This window comes from Mesoplodon densirostris, chromosome 7, assembly GCF_025265405.1.
Source record: "Mesoplodon densirostris isolate mMesDen1 chromosome 7, mMesDen1 primary haplotype, whole genome shotgun sequence".
Classification (NCBI taxonomy): domain Eukaryota; kingdom Metazoa; phylum Chordata; class Mammalia; order Artiodactyla; family Ziphiidae; genus Mesoplodon; species Mesoplodon densirostris.
Genome location: NC_082667.1, coordinates 423584 through 447206, shown reverse-complemented (window position 1 = coordinate 447206; position 23623 = coordinate 423584). Strand labels below are relative to the sequence as shown.

The 23623-nt window shown below is 45.2% G+C and overlaps 1 long non-coding RNA gene and 2 pseudogenes across 8 annotated transcripts in view; 2 read left to right on the top strand and 1 right to left on the bottom strand.

Moving 5' to 3' along the window:
* Nucleotides 1-23623, bottom strand: part of LOC132494376 (uncharacterized) — a 76341-nt gene that overhangs the window by 27823 nt on the left and 24895 nt on the right. The window lies entirely within an intron of this gene.
* LOC132494375 (probable ATP-dependent RNA helicase DDX28) lies at nucleotides 584-2214 on the top strand (annotated as a pseudogene).
* On the top strand, nucleotides 8408-10112 carry LOC132493198 (dipeptidase 2-like; annotated as a pseudogene).

Genomic DNA, 23623 nt, shown 5'->3' with positions numbered 1-23623 from the left:
TACGCTGAAAGCCATCAGCTTGCCCTCGGGGCCCTCAGCTCTCTGGGGAGCTCTAAGGGAAGGGTGAGCCTGGACCTACGACTCCGGACTCCTGGTCTCGGCCCCCAGGCCTGACCCATTCACTCAGACTCTCAATAAATACTTGTATTCAAAGACCTTACACGGGGACCACATCTGGGAAAACATCGCCGCACCCTCATCATAAGTCACAGGGGGAGACCCGAACTGGCCAAGCCATGACAGGAGCTGTGAAGGCGACAAAAGAGCACGGCAGGGATTGGACATCGGATCGCCAGAAGCCCTCCGCCCTCCTGGTTCGTAATGCCAGGGCCCCATCGCCGCATATCGGCGGACCCCGGTCCTGCCGCCGTCGCGCACCCTTCCCCAAGGTTGGCGGGGGTCTGGAGTCACCATCCCCTGTTCCGACCTACAGACCTCGCCGCTGCCGAGCTCTACAGATCCCGCTCCCTCCACACAGTTCGCCGATTTCGCGACCACTACTGAGCCGCGCCGGCCACCATCCGCGAGGCCTTGGCGCGCCTGTGACGTCACTGTCGTGCGCCTCTCCCGCAGCAAGCGGAGTATGGTTCTGGCACGGCGGCTGCGGCTGTTGTCGCTCGCGGCTCGGTTGCTTCTGGCGCCTTGCCGGGACCTGACGGTCCGCGGTCCCAACGAGCCGCTGCCCGTGGTGCGCATCCCGCGGGCTCTACAGCGGCGGAAGGAAGAGCGGCATAGCGGCCAGCGTAGCCCCCCCGCGGCCGATGCTGGCGCGTCCTGGGCTGCCGCTGATGTCAGCGCGGCGACCCGAGTTGAACCAGCCGGCTCACCTCAAGCTGGGCTCTTGGAACCCGCGCCACTCTCTTCGCGCGGCTGGAGGAATCGGCGCACCCACGCGGACCATTTCTCCATCGAGTGCGTGCAACGTGAGGATCCAGCGCTGCGGAACCTTTCGCCCAAGGGCAGCTGCACTGAAGTGTGTCTGGAGCTCCCCGTTCTGAGCGCGCTACAGGAGGCTGCTCCCGAAGTTGTTCGGCCCACAAACGTGCAGTCGAGTACCATTCCCCCAGTTCTTCGCGGCCGCCACATTCTCTGCGCCGCAGAAACCGGCAGTGGCAAAACTCTCAGCTACATGCTACCTCTCCTTCAACGGCTGTTGGGCCAGCCAAGCCTGGACCCCTGTCGTATCCCTGCTCCTCGAGGCCTGGTTCTTGTGCCTTCTCGAGAATTAGCCGAACTGGTGCGTGTCGTGGCCCAGGCCTTGGGCAGCTCCTTGGACCTCCAGGTGCGGGAGTTAGGGGGAGGCCATGGCATGAGGAGGATCAGGCTGCAACTGTCCAAACAACCTCCAGCAGATATTCTGGTGGCCACTCCGGGGGCTCTGTGGAAGGCCCTGAAAACTCAACTGATCAGCCTGGAGCCGCTCTCCTTCTTGGTGTTGGATGAAAGCTTCCTGGAACTGGTGGATTACATCTTGGAGGGGAGCCATACAGCAGAAGGCCCAGCTGACTTAAAAGACCCCTTCAATCCCAAAGCTCAGTTAGTGCTGGTGGGTGCCACATTTCCTGAAGGTGTAGGCCAGCTGCTGAGTAAAGTTGCCAGCTTAGACTCTCTAACCCCCGTTACCAGTGACAAGCTCCACCGCATCATGCCTCATGTCAGACAGACATTCATGAGGCCGAAGGGAACAGAGAAGGTGACTGGGTTGGTACAGATCCTTAGGCAGCATGATAGAGCATATAGGACTGGCACCGCAGGAACTGTTCTGGTGTTCTGTAATTGCTACAGCACTGTGAACTGGCTGGGGTATATATTCTGGATGACCACAAAATCCAACACTTAAGACTGCAGGGACAAATGCCAGCCTCAGTGAGAGCAGGCATCTTCCAGTCCTTCCAGAAGGGCTCCCGAGACATTCTTCTCTGCACAGACATCACCTCTCAGGGCCTGGACAGCACCCAGGTGGAGCTAGTCATCAATTATGATTTCCCTCTCATCCTGCAAGACTACATCCACAGAGCAGGGAGGGTGGGCCGGGTGGGGATCGAGGTGCCAGGCACTGTCATCAGCTTTGTGACCCATCCCTGGGACATGAGCCTGGCTCAGAAGATTGAACTGGCAGCTCGCCAGAGGAGAAGCCTTCCAGGACTGGGGTCCTCAGTGAGAGCGCCTTTGCACCAGCAAACCTTATTGCAGCAGGCTTATATATGATGCCATAACAGGGACCTTTCCCTCTGTGCTAGATGGGTGAGCACACTTGTCAGTAGGGTGCTCTGGGCTGCCTAGTCACCTTCTGAAGACCCGGGCTGCTGTCTGGCTTCAAAAGGTAAGTTGCTGGACAACACTTGAGGGTGAACTACTGAGCTTGGCTCTCTGTAGTCTTTCACGTGAAGAATAATGTCGATCTTGGCTCTGTATTATGTCATGGTTTCTAACAATAAGCGATGTTTCTATGGGTGCCCCTTAATAACAGTTTCCACTGGGGCAGAATTCAGTAGACCCTGAGAAGATTCACACTCCAAACTACCACACTTAGGACGAAGGCTCTTTCAATTGATGTTTTAGTTTAAATTTTGTTTCCTGCCCCCAAACATCCATTAAGCCTCCAGGAGAAGGAAAAGGGGATGTGACTAGCAATAAAGAGAAATATTCTTCACAACGGTGGCCATGGCAAGCTTAGGCACTTTTGGTGAAACCTCTCTGGGAAGTACTGGCAGAGGAATAAAAGGCAAACTGACACAGAAATATTGCTTGGTGTGCATTTCCAGGCTCTGCCTTCTTTCTCATCTCTTGGTGGCAGGTGGAGGAAGAGAAGAAAAGGTTAAACTTTTTTATAAACCAGCAGAATAAGCTTATAACATCCTCTCACTATCTCTGCATAGGTTCTAGTCTCTGCAGCATTATATAAGCTTTGCCCAAAGTAATGAACTGTTGAAAGTCAAATGTAATACTTCACCAAACAACTTAAAAATGCTTGCGCACTGGAAAGGGTTAAGTTGCAGAGAACACAGATGGACCCAGAGCAACGTTTGCAGAAAGAGAATATTGTGCTAAATGTACAGTCATAGCTCTATTCCATATGAAGAAACAGTCAGAAGGATAAAAGAACTTGGTCAAAATCACACAAGTCAGTAGGAAAGAATCTGGTTTGTCTGTCCTCAGGGTTGTGTTCTTTAACCACCAGGCTAGTTTTTCTCAAATCTGATTCCTGCATAGAATAACTATACACCTCTGCTTGCCTTGAATATCCCCTGTTTATACATATGCCTGCTGCAGTTTTTAATATTGCCCACTTTGACTCCCAAAAGCAACCGAGAATACACAATAATTTGGTCTCTCTATCCATGGACCACTGTGGTGGGACTGCCCAGGAAGCTTATTAAAAGTGCAGCTTCCTGAGCCCTACTCCAGATCTAGATAAGTTTTCTGAGGGTTGGCTCAAGAATCCAGGTACAAGGCTTTTTAAGTGGTTTGGTGGAACCCCCCCAGGTGATTCTCTCGCTCTCTTAAGTTAATAAGCCGTTTATTCTGCCTCCCCCAGATGCCCAGCCAGGTCCTGTTAAGGTAGGAGTCCCCACACCACATCAGAGGGATGCTCCCAGCCAAGTAATCTCCGGAGCCTTGGATAGTCTGAATGGTCTCATGCTGGCCCACCTGCCATGACAAACCTCCGCCAGAGCATTCCCCTTCACATTTACCTTCTACCACTCCCAAAGGCAGTCTGCTCCAATGAGGCCTGACTTCGTCTGTCCTAACGGGCACCCACTGATTCAAGCAGTTTAGGGATAGAAGGTGCTGTGGTTCTCAACCAGGGTGGCCCAACCTCTAAAAGGGTAGCCCAAGCAGTCTCTACCTCCTGGGCACATCCCCTCTGCAACAGCCCCAGTAAACGAAGGTCCCATCTTTGCTTTTTCAAGGTCGGCAACAGGGAGTCCCCTCCTAAAGAAGGTTCTCTCTCATTGCCACACTATCAAAAGCTGCCCCAAATGTGGTTCCTTCCTGTGGGCCTGATCAGGCTAAGGGCAGAGTTGTCTCTTTCCTTCTCTGAGTCGGACCAAGTTGTCTTACTAACCCCTCTTCACAGTGTTGACCGTGATTTTCACGGGGGCTGCTGCTGAGCCTTTATCTCATCCTTTCATGGTGGAGAGAGAGAGGATTATAATGATTTTTACTTCTAGGGGAGAGGGGAGTGTAATGATTATGTTGTCATTTTGTATTATGTCCTTTTGTCATGAATTTGTTTTGAATTTCATATTAAAATGGGCCCACCATTCCCACTTTGTGAGGTCATTCAGCACCCTCATTTTGCACCTTTAACATCTCTCTCAGTATCACTTGGAAATGTTTGAAACGGCATGAGCTTGTCCTCACATTCCTATCAGCTGTAAATCCGGAGCCCCGACATGAACGTAACCATTGAGCAGAACCCCTCTCCACTAGCTGTGTAACACTGGGTAGGCTCCTTAACATCTTGGTTTTTCTAAGCCCTCAGGTGTAAAAATGTGAGGGTTCTATGAATTTATATTTGGGGCAGGACAAGGTCGAGAAGACTGTGTCTTTGCTTGTATTCTTCCAAACTGGAATGTCTTCCCTCTCTTCCCCATGGGTCCAAATCTCACTTGTCCTTCAGGCCCACTGGCAAGCAGCCTTCCCTGATTCCCCAGTCCACACAATTCTCTGCCTCTTAGGGTCAGTGCCATACAACCTAGCTGTCTCTTAACGTTAATCTTGCCTCTCAAGCCAATTTCAGAATGTGGGTCTCTCTTGCCCTCCTGGGGCCCCTGGGGCTGTACCAGCCCACCTGCACGCCCCACGTGGGGTGTCTACTAGACTAGGGCATGGGTGGGGAGGCCCAGGTGTGAGGGACCAGGCAGAGTACCTCTGCCTCCACCCTGCTCTCCTCCACAAAACTGCCCCTCCTCCTGAAGCCTGACCCGCAAGTCACAGGTTCCTTATTATGACCTCACTGGGTAGTGATGACCTCACAGGCCTTCTCACAGTTTCCATGGCAGCGTAACTGTGGAAACGTGCTGCCCTCAGAGAAACTTCCCTACCAGTTCTCCACCAGATACCAATCTCTTTGGTTGTCTGAGAGAGAATGTCTGACCGGATCGTCTATATTTACTCAAACCTGTGCTCTGTTCCCTGGCTGGGCAGTGCAGCAGGTACACCGAGACCGGGCATCTGTAGAAGAGGCATGGTGTACACACAACCTCACCTGGCTGCCACATGTTCCTGTGGGGCTTGCCCACTACGTAAACCTCAGCACTTTCCCAGCTGTAAGTAATACCAGTGACCTGGGACACCTTCAGGGTCCCGCAGTGCTCACTGCTGAGGACAAGTTAAAGGTCATCCCTGAACTAGTGTTCAGGAAGCTTCTGATCTTTATAAATGTTGCCTTCCGCTTTGGGCTACAGGATGCTTCCATTCAGACCCTTTCCTGATTGGCCTCTTAGCAAAACGCAAGTGCGTTTTTGTTGGCAGATGGTAAACGGAGCAGTTTGAGGAAGAGGGCCACTCTTGAACTGCACCTTCAAACCCAGGCACCTCTGTGCTGTCATGTACACGTCTATATCTGTCCCCTCAGACACATCCCATACTGAGCTGCTGAGTACTAGGGGAGAGGGTGGTGCCATATTCATGGGAAGACCGGAAGAACCAAGGTGGGTGATGAAGCGCTACTGAGACTGGAGGGCTGAGCAGATGGTGTCCCAGGAGGCTGGGTGGATGTGAGCCTACACTTGGTACCCAGAACCCGGTTCTGAGTCTCCTGATCACTCTGCCTCAGTATTTGGCCTTGTTCTAATCTAGATAAAAGTATCAGAGGGCTAGAGTTCAGTGTGGTTGTAACAGGCAGTATAAATGGGGCCCAAGAGGGGTTGCCAAAGTGGGAGGGGTCCTTAACCAATTTATATTAGATTATCTTTTTCCAAAACTTGAAAGACGTTTCCATTAAAGCCTCAGAAGTGACACACTGCAAGAAATGTTTTCTCTGTTGTGGAAGGGAGAGATGGAGAGGATCATGATTGCAATTTCTTTCGGGTTCTACTGTTTTCCCTGGCAACGGTGAAGAGACTACCTCACCTGATGCAGCCGTAGGCTCTAGAAATTGCTTTTGCAGCCAGTGTCCCTTCTCTAGGGACTCATAGAGGTGATGGTCCAAGTCTGTGTTTTGGATGTCAAGTAGATTAAAGGTCTTCAGCCAGAAACTGGGAGAGACATGAGAGGGAAATTCTGGCAGGAGACTGTGTACAGCAGAAGTGACTGATCAGTTCTGATTTTCTTTGCAGCAGCTGTGGCTCCCATTTCTCCTCCTAAACCTGGTCACTACCATGTCCTCAACCGAGGGTGTGGAGAAACGCAGTTGGGCCGGCATGGGGAGACATACTGCCTGGTTGGTGGCTACCGGGCCTACGGGGATGCTCCTTTGGCCATGCCAGCAAAGGCGGAAGCCGAGAAGCCAGTCCCCAGATGGGCTCCCGGGAGAAAGCACACTCCGGAAGAGTCAGACGAAGATCTCGGTTGCTCCAGACCCAAAATCCGGCGATTGTAGCATGGTGCCAGGAGGCGGACTCCACAGAATCTTGCTGGCTGAACCATTCTGAAGACAGGGCAATGGTTTAACTGCCTAAGACAGCGAATGCCTCTTCCTGCAGTGACCCCCCCCCCCCCCGCTCACTACCACAGATTAGAACCTGCGTCGTTCTGTCTGAGCCTTCCTCAGCCAGGAGCCTCCCTGCACACTAAATGGCCATAAGCCAGGAGCCTCAGAAAGTGAGGTTTGAAATGAGAGTCTGCCCTGAACATCCCAGGGCGGAAGCTGGCCTGGAAGAAAACCTGGCATTCCTCTGCTCAATCCTCAGGGGCCCCCTTGTGAGCTGAAGAAAGTGAAGTCTGCACTCTGCAAGCCGAGGAGGATGCAGGAGCAGAGACAGGGTGCAGAGAAGCCTTAGCAGTCTACCACATGGGCTCCTGCCCTGAGCCATTGTCAGCGGCCACCACCACAAACCAGTGGGGAGCTGGGCTTTTTGAAAGTGAAAGCAGCAATCTGTGGCTTCCCAAAGAGCCTCCTGCCTGGGGTCTCAGGAGGCAGGATAGAGAGGCCCAGGAAGCCCTGCTCCCTGAAGCAAGAACAGGATGGAGAGTCAAGCAGCACGCACCCTGTCCCGAGGTTCACATGCTCCTTTATTGCCAGGCCTTTCCGTCCCCAGTGGCGTCCCTTACTGCTCAATAAAACGCTTTTCTGTAACAGATTTCTAGGGTCGCCAGTGCTCAGACTTAGGTCACTACCCCTGTGCTAGGCACTCCTGCCACCTGGGAAAGATTCCAAAGGTGGAACAGCGCCAGGGTGTGCTAGGGATCAGAGCAAAAACTTGAGAGGCTGGGGATGCAGGAGTTTGGGCACAGTCCCTAAATCATCTCAGTGGTTGAGCTGCTGTGAGAAGGCACATCCCCAGTGTGCGTGTGTGTGTGTGTGTGTTGAGGGGAGGGGGTCCCTAGAGGAGGCAGCTAGCGGGAGGGCCTAAGGCTGGAAATGGGGAATGGCGTGCGGCCTCTGAGCAAGCACAGGCACTTAGCCCTTGAGGTTTCTGGGAAAGCTAGAGCCACAAGGGCCACGAGGTAAGGCAAGTGTAGCAGCAGAGCCCAGGTACCAGGTCTTTCTTCAGAACCTACACTTCTCCACGAGGCCGGGCCTTCCACGCTGAGGTAGGAGGGATCCTGGCCAGAAGGTCAGCCAGCAGCTCTGGGACGAAGGTTGCTGCAGCGGGGGCTCTTCTGCCATGGAAGCGACTTCATTTCCTTCCACACAAATAGCCTACTGACTGAGTTCCTGCTCTAATGAGTAAAAGGGTCGTTGACTCTCCCCAGAAGGTTGTTCAGTTCACATCCCAAAAGTCCCTCTATTCAGGCCCTGGGGAGGTGTAGCAGCTCCTGAGGGCGCTCTCCTGAGGCTGGCTGACAGAAGTGGGGGAGGTTCCTGATAGTTCCCAGGCGCTGGTTCAAGTCCCCAGAGAATGGTCATGCAGGTTGGGGAGTCAAGTAGGAGGAGAGAGAAGGTTGGGGGCAGAGGGCTCCCTCCTGAATCCAGAGCTCACAAGGTTACCCCCTCCCCCCATTTCCAGAAACTATCTCTTCCCCCACACCAGCCCCCATGGCCCAGTACCGGGAAACCGGGAGCCCAGAGCACTTGTGGCCACAGAGACCCTCGCACGTAGCCCTCGGGGTGGGCGGGGCCGGCTGCAGGCAGATGGGGACGAGGTGTGCTCCCGGGAGGCCACGGGCTGCAGGTGGCCCTCTGAGAGAAGCACCCCAGCTTGGACAGGAAGGTTAGAGGCAGGGGAGAGCAACCTAGGGCGCCCCCTCGGAGCAGTGGGTGTGGGAAGAGGGGCGGGGGCGGAGGGAACCCGCGATGGGAGGCGAGTGGGCTCTCAGCAGAGGCCAGCTTAGCCCGCGGGAGCTGCCTCTGAGCAGGGGGCGGGAGGGCAGTGCCGCCCTGTGGCTGCTGGGCTTCCCGGATCGCGGCTCTCCGCACACGGGTCGCAGGGTCCTGTGACTCTGTATCCCCTCCCTCACCCCGCCCCCCTCGCGAGGCCGCGCTGCTGGGTGGCCTGTGTCGACGGGCAGAACCCCATCGCCCGCCCCTCTCAGACCCGCCTCTGCCCGCCTGCCTTGCCCTGCGCAGCTTGCGGCCCGGGGGCCTCGAAGGTCCCCGTGCACGCAGCCAGCGGCCTCTGCTGTGCCTGCTGCTCCTGCTGGGTCTGCTGCTGTGACCGGAACCCTCGTGCAGACCACGCTGGGCACCTCCAGCACCCCAAGTCCGCGGGAGCGCACGCGGGCCCTGATGCGGGACTTCCCGCTTGTGGAAGGGTGGCTGCAGTGTGTGCGGGCTGCTGGGGGCCGGTGGGGGCCTAGCCTGGCCCTGGGCAGGGCAGGAGGTCCGGAGCATGTAGCGCTAGTGGGGAGGCTCCCTCACACCACCCCTGGATGTCCTCTCCATCATCTATGGATGCCCTTCCCCTTCTCTGTCATCCCCTCCCTGGTGGGAAACCCTCAGCCCAGGCTTCAGCTGCTCCTAGTATAGTCTGTGTGACAGTGTGAGGTGGGGGACCGCCAGGCTGGCCCAGGCCAGGCAATGTGTCCTGCCCGATCCCAAGACCTAAGGAACCCACCCATTTGCCTTGACCTCCCTCCAGCCACAACAACATGCCCCTGGTCCTGAGGCAGTTTTACCACAATGGGCTATAGCATGTTAATCTGCGCAATTTCAGCCATGGCTAGACCAGCTTGGACAGGCTGAAAGATGGTCTCGTGGGTGGCCAGGTACCAAAGGGACACACAAGGTGCCACCATGGCTGCTGGGGAATGTGGGGCAGTTTGGGGGCCACAGAGACCACAGGTTAGTCACATTGGAACGAAGTTACCATAGTGACCTAAAAAGTGCCATGCCATGGATGCTGGGGGCTACAGGGGTCACAGTGAGCCCACCTGACGGGCTTCCAAGTACCACAGAAAAAGCAACGCATTACATGTGACTTCTGGGCACAGTAAGTGCTGTGCCAGCTGAGGAGGCTATGAGAAGCCCAAGGAGTTCCAAAGCCCAAACTAAGTCCTGGCCTTCCCTCAGTTCTGGTCAGCCTACGTCCCATGCCAGACCCACGAACGGGATGCTGTGCGCCTCACCCTGGAACACATTGACCTCATCCGCCTCATGTGTGCCTCCTATTCTGAACTGGAGCTTGTGACCTCAGTTAAAGGTAGACGGGGGACTTCCCTGGTAGTCTAGAGGTTAAGACTCCACGCTTCCACTGCAGGGGGGTCGGGTTTGATCCCCGGTGGGGGAACTAAGAGCCCTCATGCTACGTGGCACGGCCAAAAAAAAAGGTAAACAGACTGGTGGTAGTGGGTGTTAGGGACTTCAGTAAGCTACCCCTGCCTCTGAAAATGATCATCTGACCTACGTGCCCCCAGCTCTCAACAATACCTGGAAGTTGGCTTGCCTTACTGGTGTGGAGGGCGGCCACTCGCTGGACAGTAGCCTCTCCATCTTGCGTACCTTCTATGCGCTGTGTGTGCGCTACGTGACACTCACCCACACCTGCTACATGTCCTGGTGAGCACCTGAATATATTCAGGAAAAAACGCATTCGCCCTTTTTGGCCAACCAAACAAGCGGGCAATGCAAATCAACACTGCAAAGAAGTCTCACTAGGCATTGGTCAAAAGGGCCATGCTGAAAAAGTGTAAAAACCAGAAATGCAGGGCAACTCAAGGAGAAAAGGGAGCTTTTTTACGCTGATGGGCGTGATATAAATTGCCAACGGCCACTCTCGAAAATTGTATGGTGTTTCCTAAAACATCTAAAAAACAGAGCTACAGAGCACAGGGCACTTCCACTCATGGGCTTGTATCTTGAGAAAACCAAAAATCGACAGGACACAGGCACCCCAAATTTTAGGGCTGCTGTGTTCACAAAATCCTCGACTCGGGTACACCTTAAGTATCTCATGAAAGAGAAAAATGGATAAACAAGTTGTAGTACTTATGTACAATGGAATATCACTCAGCCATGAAATCAATGTCCTAAGGCTAGTAGCAGCATAATGAGTAGATTTAGGTATGATGATTCTAAGAGAAATACGTCACACAGATAAAGAAACTTATCATAAGATATCAGTTATAGATGGAATGTAAAAATCGCTACATGAACTAAATTACAAAACAGAACAGAGTCACACATTTAGAAAACACACTTATGGCTGCATAAGGGGAAAGGTGAGGTGGGGTGATGCATAAAACAATAGTTTGAAATTAGCACAGATACCGTTCCATCAACCAAATATGTAATAGAGAAGACCTACTCATTGCTCAGTGAACTGGACTCAACACACCTTATTCACCACAGAAGAATATATCCGCGTAGTAAGAATCTTAAAAAGTATTTATTGATATTTCTCGGTAAGTGAATATAGTGGGTGTAAAGGGGCACAAACACAGCATTGAAAATCAGCTAAATCCCATTATAAATACAAATTACAAAAAAAAGCAAAGATAGTGAAAGAGAGAGAAATTCTTACAACATTCATTCAGTGGCTGTGATACAACATGGATTGACCACATCTAGACCCACAGCTGGAAGAGACATAGGCTGGACACTCTTGGGGGCGACTGGATTGGTGAGGTTGCATGAGCAAATGCAGACCCTTTAAAGTAATACTGCGTGCTACCCATTCCATGGGTCAGAAATCTCCAGGTTCAAGGGAATCTTCCTACAGCTAAAACATGCATGGGAAACCCAGAGGATGGTACACCATATGATCGGGAAACGTTTCTAAAACGCACCTCATTTTTCATCTCGTGGTGCTCGGGTTCGCCATTCCAGCTGCTTTACCAACAATCTCCCCACTTGGAGAATCAGCACCTTTAACCTCCTGTTTCGTACAGTTTGCAATTTGTCCAGAGGTTGAACGGGTAGAGGGGGAACCAATGAGAGATCAGCTCTAGGTGTTTGGACAGACACATGTCACTCTAATTTCCAATCAGGAAGAAGAATTAACCAAAAGCTCTGCCTGCCCCCCAGAACCAGAATAGGGCCTGAAGCAATCCTGCGGTTTGGAGGCCAGCTCGCAAAAAGGCGAGTTGAAAAATGGATCTCAGAGGCACTAAAATTCACAAACCTGCAGGATAATAAATGATAACTTTCGTACCTTATTGAGGTAAGGCAACGAAGAGGATTTGAAAACAAGGCAGAATTGCAGGAAACCGTTTTCAAGAGGTAGATCGGAATCGCCTTTAAAGCACATGAAAAGCGGCAGAACTTCGACAATGATGCAGTTGGCCAAAAAGGGCGTACTTTTTTTTCCCTCAATATATTCAGGAAAAAACGCGTAGGCCCTTTTTGGCCAACCAAGCAAGTGGGCAATGTAAATCAGCACTACAAAGAAGTCTCACTTCGCATCGTTCAAAAGGGGTTTTACCATGTTTGAAATTCCAATATTTTAGCCTGACACGTTTTTGGATTTTAGAAAAAAAAAATATTTTAAATGAGACAAAAAATCTTTTTTATGACCCAAAAAGACAGCAACAGTTTTATATTTTTATCTATTTCACTTGCACACAAAAGTCTCATGGGGTTATGTAAAGCAGTCCTGTTGGATGCTGTGCATGGTTCAAATATGGATTAAAGCTTTGGAATCTTAAGCTTCACTCACCTGAAACTTTTAAGTTAGGATGCAAGCAGTCCTTTCCAACATTTGAACAGAGAAAGACACTGTCTTTATTTTATTTGTCAGGTAATTAATCTGTCTTTTTCCCCAAGGAGAGAAACACCTGGCACTTCTACCAATGTGTTGTACAAAAATCTTTGAACACAGAGTGCAAGCAGAGGCTGATACAAGATGTGAAAGAAAAAAAAAAGAGAGAGACCCCTGTGGCATTTTCTCCTAACTTATTGCAATCTCCCATTTAAAATGTGGGAATAATCAATCTTCTGAGGAAAAAGGCCCAAGGAAGCTTTTTGCTTTTGTGGAATAATGCAATGCCTAAAGATTTCATGAGGCAAGAAGAATTAATGAGAATGACCATGAGAAATCAAGAAAAGTCAGATCCATGGATGAAGTGATGTTTACCTCTGTGAATCAAAGAGAAGTAGGAGCAAATGAAAAGAAAGCTGAATACAACATTTGCTGAATAAATGTAACCTTTCAGCTGTCATAGTCAAATTAATGCTCACTATGATACAACATATTTAGTTCAGAAAGTTAACTTAAATTTAAAGCTTAACAATTAGATTTATTGAAGAAATGAAAACATATTTGTGGTTTAGAAAATATAATGTGTTCTGCAACAGATAAGAAGATTACATAAATAAATAGAAATAAGACTAAATAGAGGAAAATAACAAATTAGATGTTATTAACATTAAAAACTGACACTCATCTAAAGAAAGAGGAGAGACAGAAAGAGAGAAGAACTTATATTAAGTATATATTTTAAACTCCTAAATAAGAAGTCTTCAGATGTTAAAAAAAAAGTCTTCAATAAGAAGATAATGTAATAGCAAAGATGCGAAAAATATACCAAAAGATATTTCAAGAAAGAGAGTACAGAACGTTGAGTAAACATATCAAAAGATGCTTGGCTTCTTAGTAGTCAATTAAATGCAAAAAAGTCACACCTGGAATTATCACTCACCAACCAGAAAGTTCAAATGAAAATGACAGGTATTATCAAGTTTGACAAGAATGTATGCAATCCTTGAATCTCATTCACTGCTGCTGAGGATGAAAAATCATACAGATGTTTTGAAAATATTTAGAAATATCTAAAAAGATAAACAGATGAAAGCTATGAGTCAAAAATTTTACTACTACATGTATATTGAACAATAATTTATACACATACCACCAAAGCTCAAGTTCTAGTATGTATATACCAGTGCAATTCTCAATAGACCCAAACTGAAAATCACTCATATTGTAATACATTTTGGAAAAAATTAATTAATAGTTAAATATTTACACTATGGAATCCTATGCAACAGTGTCAGTGCATGACAACAACAACAGGCAACCATATAGGCGTATTCATAAACAACATAAAATAAAAAAGCCCAATCCAAAAGTGATTTTACTGTGCCATTACATTTATATAAAATACAAAATACAGGTAAAGTGATCTTTTTGTTAGATACCAGAACAATATTAAACCTTAAGGGGAGTCACTAGAATTGGACAAGGCGGGCTCTGAGTATCTGGCAATTTTCTGTGTCTGTATCTAGAAGCTATGTATAGAGTGTATGCAGATTCTGAATTTTCTGAAATTTGTCATTTCCTTACAAACCATGCATATTTTTAGTTGTTTTTTATACATAACAAAAAGTAAAAATGATAGACTAGGGAAGGTAATTATATTAGCACTTTAATATCCATGCTTTTCAAGGTGGAAGTGAAAGGTATTAAATACTTGACACTGTGATTACTTCTTAAAAGTAAGGTGAAAATTTCAGATTAATAAATAAGACATACTTCTTCATATATCATCCTCAAAGAGGAGGGGTAGAAAGGAGTATTATTTTTTTAATTTAATATAGAACAGTTAAGATAGAAAATAATGAAAACAGACTAGGTTTAAAAAAGAGCACACTGGACTTCCCTGGTAGCTCAGTGGGTAAGAATTTGCCTGCCAATGCAGGGGACAGGGGTTCAATCCCTGGTCTAGGAAGATCCCACAGGCTGTAGAGCAACTAAGCCCGTGTGCCACAACTACTTGGCCTGCGTTCTAGAGCCTGCAAGCAACAACTACTGAGCCTGCGTGACACAACTACTGAAGTCCATGCACCTAGAGCCCATACTCCACAAGAAGAGAAACCACAGCAAGGAGAAACCCATGCACCACAATGATGAGTAGCCCCTGCTCGACACAACTAGAGAAACCCTGTGCAGCCTCGAAGACCCAACACAACCATAAATAAATAAAATTAAGTATTGTGACTTGTGAGATGACTCACTCATGTGGCTGTAAGTAAGAGGCCTCAGCTCCTTGCCACATGAATCTCTCCTTAGGGCTGCTTGAGTGTCCTCATGACATGGCAGCTGGCTTACCCCAGGATGAGTGATACAGCAGAAACCAAAGCAGAAGCTCCAATATCTTTTATACCTTTGGAAGCTGCACTTTGTCATTTCTGCAATGTCTTATTAGTTAAAACATCAGCCCTTTTCAACTGTGAGGAGGCACACAGGTGCATGATGACTGGGAGATAATTAGGGTATGATTAGGGCCTTCTTGGAGGCTGGCTACCAAGGTGGCTGACTCACCGAACACTGAATTTTGTTTGCTTCACTGATGGAGAGAAAATGGTGAGTGAATCTCATTGGTGTTCTTTGAAATGTACCAAAGCTAGCTCTTGCTCTCACCCCCAGCTGTGTGGCTGAGAGGGTCTTGGTGCTCCACCAGGTGTCAGGCCTGTGCCTCTGAGTTGGGAGAGCAGAGTTCAGAATATTGGTCTACCAGAGACCTTGGGCACCTTGTAATATCAAAACGGCGAAAGCCTCCCAGAGATATCCGTCTCAATGCTAAGACCCAGCTCCACTCGAAGACCAGTAAGATCCCGTGCTGGACATCCAATGCCAAACAACTAGCAAGACAGGAATGCAGGCCCACCAATTATCAGAGAGGCTGCCTAAAATCATAATAGGTCACAGACACCCCAAAACACAACACCGGATGCGGACCTGCCCAACAGAAAGACAAGATCCAGACAAACCCACCAGAACACAGGCACCAGTCCTCTCCACCAGAAAGCATACACAACCCACTGAACCAACCTTAGCCACTGGGGGAAGACACCAAAAACAACGGGAACTACGAATCTTCAGCCTGCGTAAAGGAGACCCCAAACACCGTCCACAAAGCCAAATGAGAAGACAGAGAAACACAGAGCAGATGAAGGAACAAGGTAAAAACCCACCAGACCAAACAAATGTAGAGGAAATAGGCAGTCTACCTGAAAGAGAATTCAGAGTAATGATACTAAATATGATCCCAAATCTTGGAACTGGAATGGAGAATATACAAGACATGTTTAACAAGGACCTAGAAGAACTAAAGAGCAAACAAACAATGATGAACAACACAGTAAATGGAATTAAAAATTTTCTAGAAGGAAACAATAGCAGAATAACTGAGGCAGAAGAATGGATAAATGACCTGGAAGATAAAATAGTGGAAATAACTACCACAGAGCAGAATAAAGAAAAAAGAATGAAAAGAATTGAGGACAATCTGAGACACTTCTGGGACAATGTTAAACACACCAACATTCGAATACAAGGGTCACAGAAGTAGAAGAGGAAAAGAAAGAGACAGAGAAAATATTTGAAGAGATTATAGTTGAAAACTTCACTAATATGTGAAAGGAAATCGTTAATCAAGTCCAGGAAGTGCAGAGAGTCCCATACAAGATACACCCAAGGAGAAACATGCCAAAACATATATTAATCAAACTATCAAAAATTAAATGCAAAGAAATAATATTAAAAGCAGCAAGGGAAAAACAACAAAAAACATACAAGGGAATCCCCATAAGGTTAACAGCTGATCTTTCAGCAGAAACTCTGCAAGCCAGAAGGGACAGGCAGGACATATTTAAAGTGAAGAAAGGGGAAAAGCTACAACCAAGATTACTCTACCCAGCAAGGATCTCATTCAGATTCGACAGAGAAATTAAAACCTTTACAGACAAGCAAAATCTAAGAGAATGCAGCACCACCAAACCAGCTTTACAACAAATGCTAAAGGAACTTCTCTAGGCAGGAAACACAAGAAAAGGAAAAGACGTACAATAACAAACCCAAAACAATTAAGAAAATGGTAATAAGAACATACATATCAATAATTACCTTAAATGTAAATGGATTAAATGCTCCAACCAAAAGACATAGACTGGCTGAATGGATCTGAAAACACGACCGATATATATGCGGTCTACAAGAGACCCACTTCAGACCAAGGGAAACATACAGACTGAAAGTGAGGGGATGGAATAAAATATTCCATGCAAATGGAAATCAGAAGAAAGCTATAGTAGCAATTTTCATATCAGAAAAAAAGAGACTTTAAAATAAAGACTATTACAGGAGACAAAGAAGTACACTACATAATCATCAAGGGATCAACCTAAGAAGAAGACATAACAATTGTACATATTTATGCACCCAATATAGGAGCACCTCCATACATAAGGAAAAGGCTAACAGCCATAAAAGGGGAAATCGAAGGTAACACAATCGTAGTAGGGGACTTTAACACCCCTCTTTCACCAATGAACAGATCATCCAAAATGAAAATAAATAAGTACACACAAGCTTTAAATGATACATTAAACAAGATGGACTTAATTGATATTTATAGGACATTTCATCCAAACACAACAGAATACACTCTTTCTCAAGTGTTTGAGGAACATTCTTCAGGATAGATCATATCTTGGGTCACAAATCAAGCATTGGTAAATTTAAGAAAATTGAAATTGTATCATGTATCTTTTCCGACAACACTATCAGAATACATATCAATTACAGGAAAAAATCTGTAAAAGAATACAACCAGATGGATGCTAAACAATACACTACTTTATAACCAAGAGATCACTGAAGAAATCAGAGGAAATTAAAAAATACCTAGAAACAAATGGCAATGAAAACATGATGATCCCAAACCTATGGGATGCAGCAAAAGCAGTTCTAAGAGGGAAGTTTATAGCAATACAATCCTGCCTCACAAAACAAGAAACATGTCAAATAAACAAGCTAAACTTACACCTAAAGCAATTAGAGAAAGAAAGAAAAAAAAAACCCAAAGTCAGCAGAGGAAAGAAATCATAACGGTCAGATCAGAAATAAATGAAAAAGAAATGAAGGAAACAACAGCAAAGATCAAAAAAACTAAAAGCTGATTCTTTGAGAAGATAAACAAAACTGATAAAACCATTAGCCAGAGTCATCAAGAAAAAAAGGGAGAAGACTCAAATCAATAAAATTACAAATGAAAAAGGAGAAGTAACAACTGACACTGCAGAAATACAAAGGATTATGAGAGGTTACTGCAAGCAACTATATGCCAGTAAAATGGACAACCTGGAAGAAATGGACAAATTCTTAGAAAAGCACAAACTTCCAAGACTGAACCAGGAAGAAATAGAAACTATAAACAAACCAATCTGAAGCACTGAAATTGAGACTGTCATTAAAATCTTCCAACAAACAAAAGCCCAGGACCAGATGGCTTCAAAGGCAAATTCTATCAAATATTTAGAGAAGAGTTAACACCTAACCTTCTCAAACTCTTCCAAAATATAGCAGAGGGAGGAACACTCCCAAACTTATTCTATGAGACCACCATCTCCCTGATACCAAAACCAGACAAAGATGTCACAAATAATGAAAACTACAGGCCAATATTACTGATGAACATACATGCAAAAATTCTCAGCAAAATACTAGCAAAAAGAATCCAACAGCACATTAAAAGGATCATACACCATAATCAAGCTGGGTTTATCCCAGTGATGCAAGGATTCTTCAATACATGCAAATCAATGTGATACACCATATTAAAAAACCTGAAGGATAAAAACCATATGATCATCTCAATACATGCAGAAAATGCTTTCGACAATATTAAACAGCCATTTATGATAAACCTCTAGAAAGTAGGCATAGAGGGAACTTTCCTCAACATAGTAAAGGCCATATATGACAAACACACAGTCAACATTGTTCTCAATGGTGAAAAAGTGAAACCATTTCCACTAAGATCAGGAACAAGACAACGTTGCCCACTCTCACCACTATTATTCAACACACTTTTGGAATTTTTACCTACAACAATCAGATAAGAAAAAGAAATAAAAGGAATCCAACTCAGAAAAGAAGAAGTTAAGCTGTCACTGTTTGCCACTAGATGACATGATACTATATACAGAGAATCCTAAAGGTGCTACCAGAAACCTACTAGAGTTAATCAATGAAGTTTGTAAGGCTGCAGGATACAAAATTAATGTACAGATATCCCTTTCATTCCCATACACTAAAGATGAAAAGTCTGAAAGAGAAATTAAGGAAACACTCCCATTTACCCATGCAACAGAAGGAATAAAATACCTAGGAATAAACCTACCTAAGGAGACAAAAGACTTTTACTCAGAAAACTATAAGACACTGATGAAATAAATCAAAGATGACACAAACAGGTGGAGAGATATACCATGTTCTTGGATTGGAAGAATCAACACTGTGAAATGACTATACTACACAAAACAATCTACAGATTCAAGGCAATCCCTATCAAAATACCAATGGCATTTTTCAGAAAACTACAACAAAATATTTCCCAATTTGTATGGAAACACAAAAGACCCCGAACAGCCAAAGCAATCTTGAGAAGAAAAACAGAGCTGGAGTAATCAGAATCCCTGACTTCAGACTATACTACAAAGCTACAGTAATCAACACAGTATACTACTGGCACAAAAACAGAAATATATATCAATGGAACAGGAGAGAAAGCCCAGAGATAAACCGAGACACATATGGTCACCTTATTTTTGATAAAGGAGGCAAGAATATAGAATGGAGAAATCACGGCCTCTTCAATAAGTGGTGCTGGGAAAACTGGAGAGCTACAGGTAAAAGAATTAAATTAAAAGACTCCCTAACACCATACACAAAAATAAACTCAAAATGGATGGATAAAAGACTTAATGTAAAGCCAGACACTATAAAATTCTTAAGGAAAACATAGGCAGAACACTCTATGACATCAATCACAGCAAGATCCTTTTTGACCCACCTCCTAGAGAAATGGAAATAAAAATAAAAATAAAAACATGGGACCTAATGAGACTTAAAAGCTTTTGCACAGCAAAGGAAAACGTAAACAAGATGAAAAGACAACCCCCAGAATGGGAGAAAATATTTGCCAATGAAGCAACTGACAAAGGATTAATCTCCAAACTTTACAAGCACCCCCTGCAGCTCAATATCAAAGAAACAAACAAGCCAATTCATAAATGGGCAGAAGACCTATTAGACATTTCTCCAAAGAAGATATACAGATTGCCAGGAAACACATGAAAGAATGCTCAACATCACTGATCATTAGAGAATTGCAAATCAAAATTACGATGAGGTATCATCCGACACAGGTAAGAATGGCCATCATTCAAAAAATCTACAAACAATAAATGCTGCAGAGGTGTGGAGAAAAGGGAACCCTCTTGCACCGTTGGTGGGAATGTAAATTGATACATAGACACTATGGAGAACAGTATGGAGGTTCCTTAAAAAACTAAAAATAGAGCTACCATATGACACAGCAATCCCACTACTGGGCATATACCTGGAGAAAACCATAATTCAAAAAGAATCATGTTCCACAATGTTCATTGCAGCTCTATTTGCAATAGCCAGGACATGGAAGCAACCTAAGTGTCCATCAACTGATGAATGGATAAAAAAGATTTTGCACATCTTCAATATAAAATGGAATATTATCAGCCATAAATATAAATGAAATTGAGTTATTTATAGTGAGGCGGATGGACCTAGAGTCTGTCATACAGAGTGAAGTAAGTCAGAAAGACAAAAACAAATACTGTATGCTAACACATATATATGGAATCTAAAAAAAGAAAAAAAATGGTTGGGAAGAAACTACGGGCAGGACAGGAATACAGACGCAGACGTAGAGAATGGACTTGAGGACATGGGGAGGGGGAAGGGTAAGCCGGGACGAAGTGAGAGAGTGGCATTAACTTATATATACTACCAAATGTAAAATAGATAGCTAGTAGGAAACAGCTGCATAGCATGGGGAGATCAGCTCAGTGCTTTGTGACCACTTAGAGGGGTGGGAAACGGAGGGTGGGAGGGAGATGCAAGAGGGAGGAGAAATCGGGATATATTTATATGTATAGCTGATTCACTTTGTTATACAGCAGAAACTAACACACCATCGTAAAGCAATTATAGTCCAATAAAGATGGTAAAAATAAATAAATAAATAAATAATTTATACCTCCCCCAAATTAAGTCTTTTTAAAAATAAATAAATAGGGCTTCCCTGGTGGCGCAGTGGTTGAGAGTCCGCCTGCCGATGCAGGGGACGCGGGTTCGTGCCCCGGCCTGAGAAGATCCCACATGCCACGGAGCGGCTAGGCCTGTGAGCCATGGCTGCTGAACCTGCACGTCTGGAGCCTGTGCTCCGCAACGGGAGAGGCCACAACAGTGAGAAGCCCGCGTACCGCAAAAAAATAAAAAATAAAAAATAAATAATTAAATAAATAAATAAGGGTACTCAATAACATGGTAACTCTAAACCTAAGTATTTTCAATACTACAGCAAAGGTAAATGGATTAATGTCTCCTATTAAAGTGTAATTTTTTATATTATGTGCAACTAAAATTTTTTCCCAATATACAGGTAAAATAAAATAATTACTTTAGAAAGGTGAAAACATTCCATGTATTTAAAAACAGTAAAACGATAAGCATATGATATGCATCTTAGATAAAGTAGTGTTTAATTTCAGAACAATTTGTCATTATTGTAACTACTACTATTATCCCAATTTCTTAAAAATATTTCAATACTTTTTCTATTTGAAAAAATACTTTAATATTTTTTTCTTTGCTCTTTTGTGGTCTAATACATGGTAAGTATTTAGCTGCTAACATAACTTAAAAATATGTTGTTTTTTACAGCCAAACAAAACTGAATCAAAAAGAAATAGATAACTTGAACAGACTGATCACTACAAGCAAAATAGAAACTGTAATTTACAAAAACTCCCTACCAACAAAAATCCAGGATCAGATGGTTTCACAGGCAAATTCTACCAAATATACAAAGCAAAACTTACACTGATTCTTCTCAAATTCTTCGAAAAGATTGAAGATTAAGGAATACATCCAATGACATTCTATGAAGCCATCATCACCCTGATATCAAAACCAGATTGGGGGGGGGACTTCCCTGGTGGCACAGTGGTTAAGAATCCATCTGCCAATACAGGGGACATAGTTTCCAGCCCTGGTCCGGGAAGATCTCACATGCCGTGGAGCAACTAAGCCTGTGTGCCACAACTACTGAGCCTGTGCTCTACAGCCCACGAGCCACAACTACTGAGCCTGATAGCCACAACTACTGAAGCCCACGCACCTAGAGCCCATGCTCTGCAAAAAAGAAGCCAGTGCAGTGAACAGCCCGCACACCACAACGAAGAGTAACCCATACTCGCCACAACTAGAGAGAGCCCGTTCACAGCAACAAACACCCAATGCGTCCAAAAATAAAGAAAGAAAGAAATTTACTGAAAAATATAAAAACACAGATGGGGACTTTTCTGGTGTTCCTGCAGTTAAGATTTTGCCTTCCAGTGCAGGGGGTGTGGATTCAATGCCTAGTGGTGGAGCTAAGATCCCACATGCCTCACAAATAAGAAACCAAAACATAAAACAGAAGCAATACTGAAACAAATTCAATAAAGACTTAAAAAAAAAACAACACAGAGAAAGACACTAGCAAAAATGAAAATTGCAGGCCAATATCTCTGATAAATATGGATGCAAAAATTCTCAACTGAATATTAGAAAACCGAATCTGACAGCACATAAGAGGATCATATACCATGATCGAATTTGATTCACCCCTGTGTCACAAAGTTGTTTCAACATATGCAAATCAATCAACATGATACACTCCATCAACAAAGGAAAAACACAAAACAAATGATCATCTCAATAGATGCCGAAAAAGCATTTGAGAAACTTCAACATCCATTCATGATAAAAACGCTTACCAAAATGGGTATAAAGGAAACATATCTCAACATAATAAAAGCTATTTATGACAAACCCACAGCCAATATAATACTCAATGCTCATGACAAAATATCAAAGAAGCACGGAAAAGTGATGGAGGAGATGGAGAAACTTCTCAGTGTGCAGGTGCAGGATCAACATCAGCGCTAAATCCTGCTCAGCTTATGGTGATTCAAGAGAAAGCTAAAAGCCTTTGTGAAGACTTGAAGAAGAAACACGGGAAAGAATCAGAGGGCATATTTTTTAATGCCAGCCATGGCTGTTTTCATCGGTTCAAGAGTAGAGCCAACCTCAACAAGGTAAAAGTAAGTGGAGAGGCAGCAGGTGCAGATAGGGTAGCTGTCCAGGAACTTCCTGAAACACTTTGAGAAATTATTGATAATGGTGTGCATTTACCCAACCAGGTGTTTAATGTGGATGAGACACAACTGTACTGGAAGAGGATGCCAGACCGAAGCTACATCAGTAAGAAGGAAAAGTTGATGCTGGGCTGTAAAGCAGCAACGGATAGGCTAACTGTTGTTTGGTGGCAATTCTTCCAGTGATATGAAGCTGAAGTCTCTCTTAGTTCATCATTCAGAGAACCCAAGAAGCCTTAAAAACATAGCCAATGACTCTCTTCCTATTGTGTGGAAGTGTAACCCCAAATCCTGGATTACACAGGCCACGTTCCAGGACTGGTTTTGCCAACACTTTATCCCAGATGTAGAGAAATATTGCTCGGAGAAGGACGTCCCAGAAAAACATTCTTTTGCTGCTTGACAATGCTCTGGGCCACCCCCCTTTCATGGATGACTTTTCCAAATGTCAAAGTAGTGCATCTGTCACTGAATACTGCATTGCTCATCCATCCTATGGACCAGGAAGTTATAGCGACTTTCAAAAAATATTATTTATGTCACACTTTTTGTCAGGCAGTAAAGGTAAGTGAGAAATCAGGAAGAACCTAGGGACAATTTTGGAAGGACTATAACATCTACAAGGCCATAAAAAACATTGACTTTGCATGGTGTGAGTGTATGTTGGTCACCATGAATGGGGTTTGGAAGAACCTTTGCCCACAGTTTGTTCATGATGTTTGTGGATTTGAGAAGGCAGATCAGAAGTCTGAAGAGGTCTTCAGCAACGTAGTGACCCTCAGTGAGAAGCTGGAGCTAGATCTGCAAGAGGACGATTTCACTGAACTCCTTGCTGTGCAACATGAGGAGCTTACTGATGGAATTGGAGGCGCAGAGAAAGGATGAAGA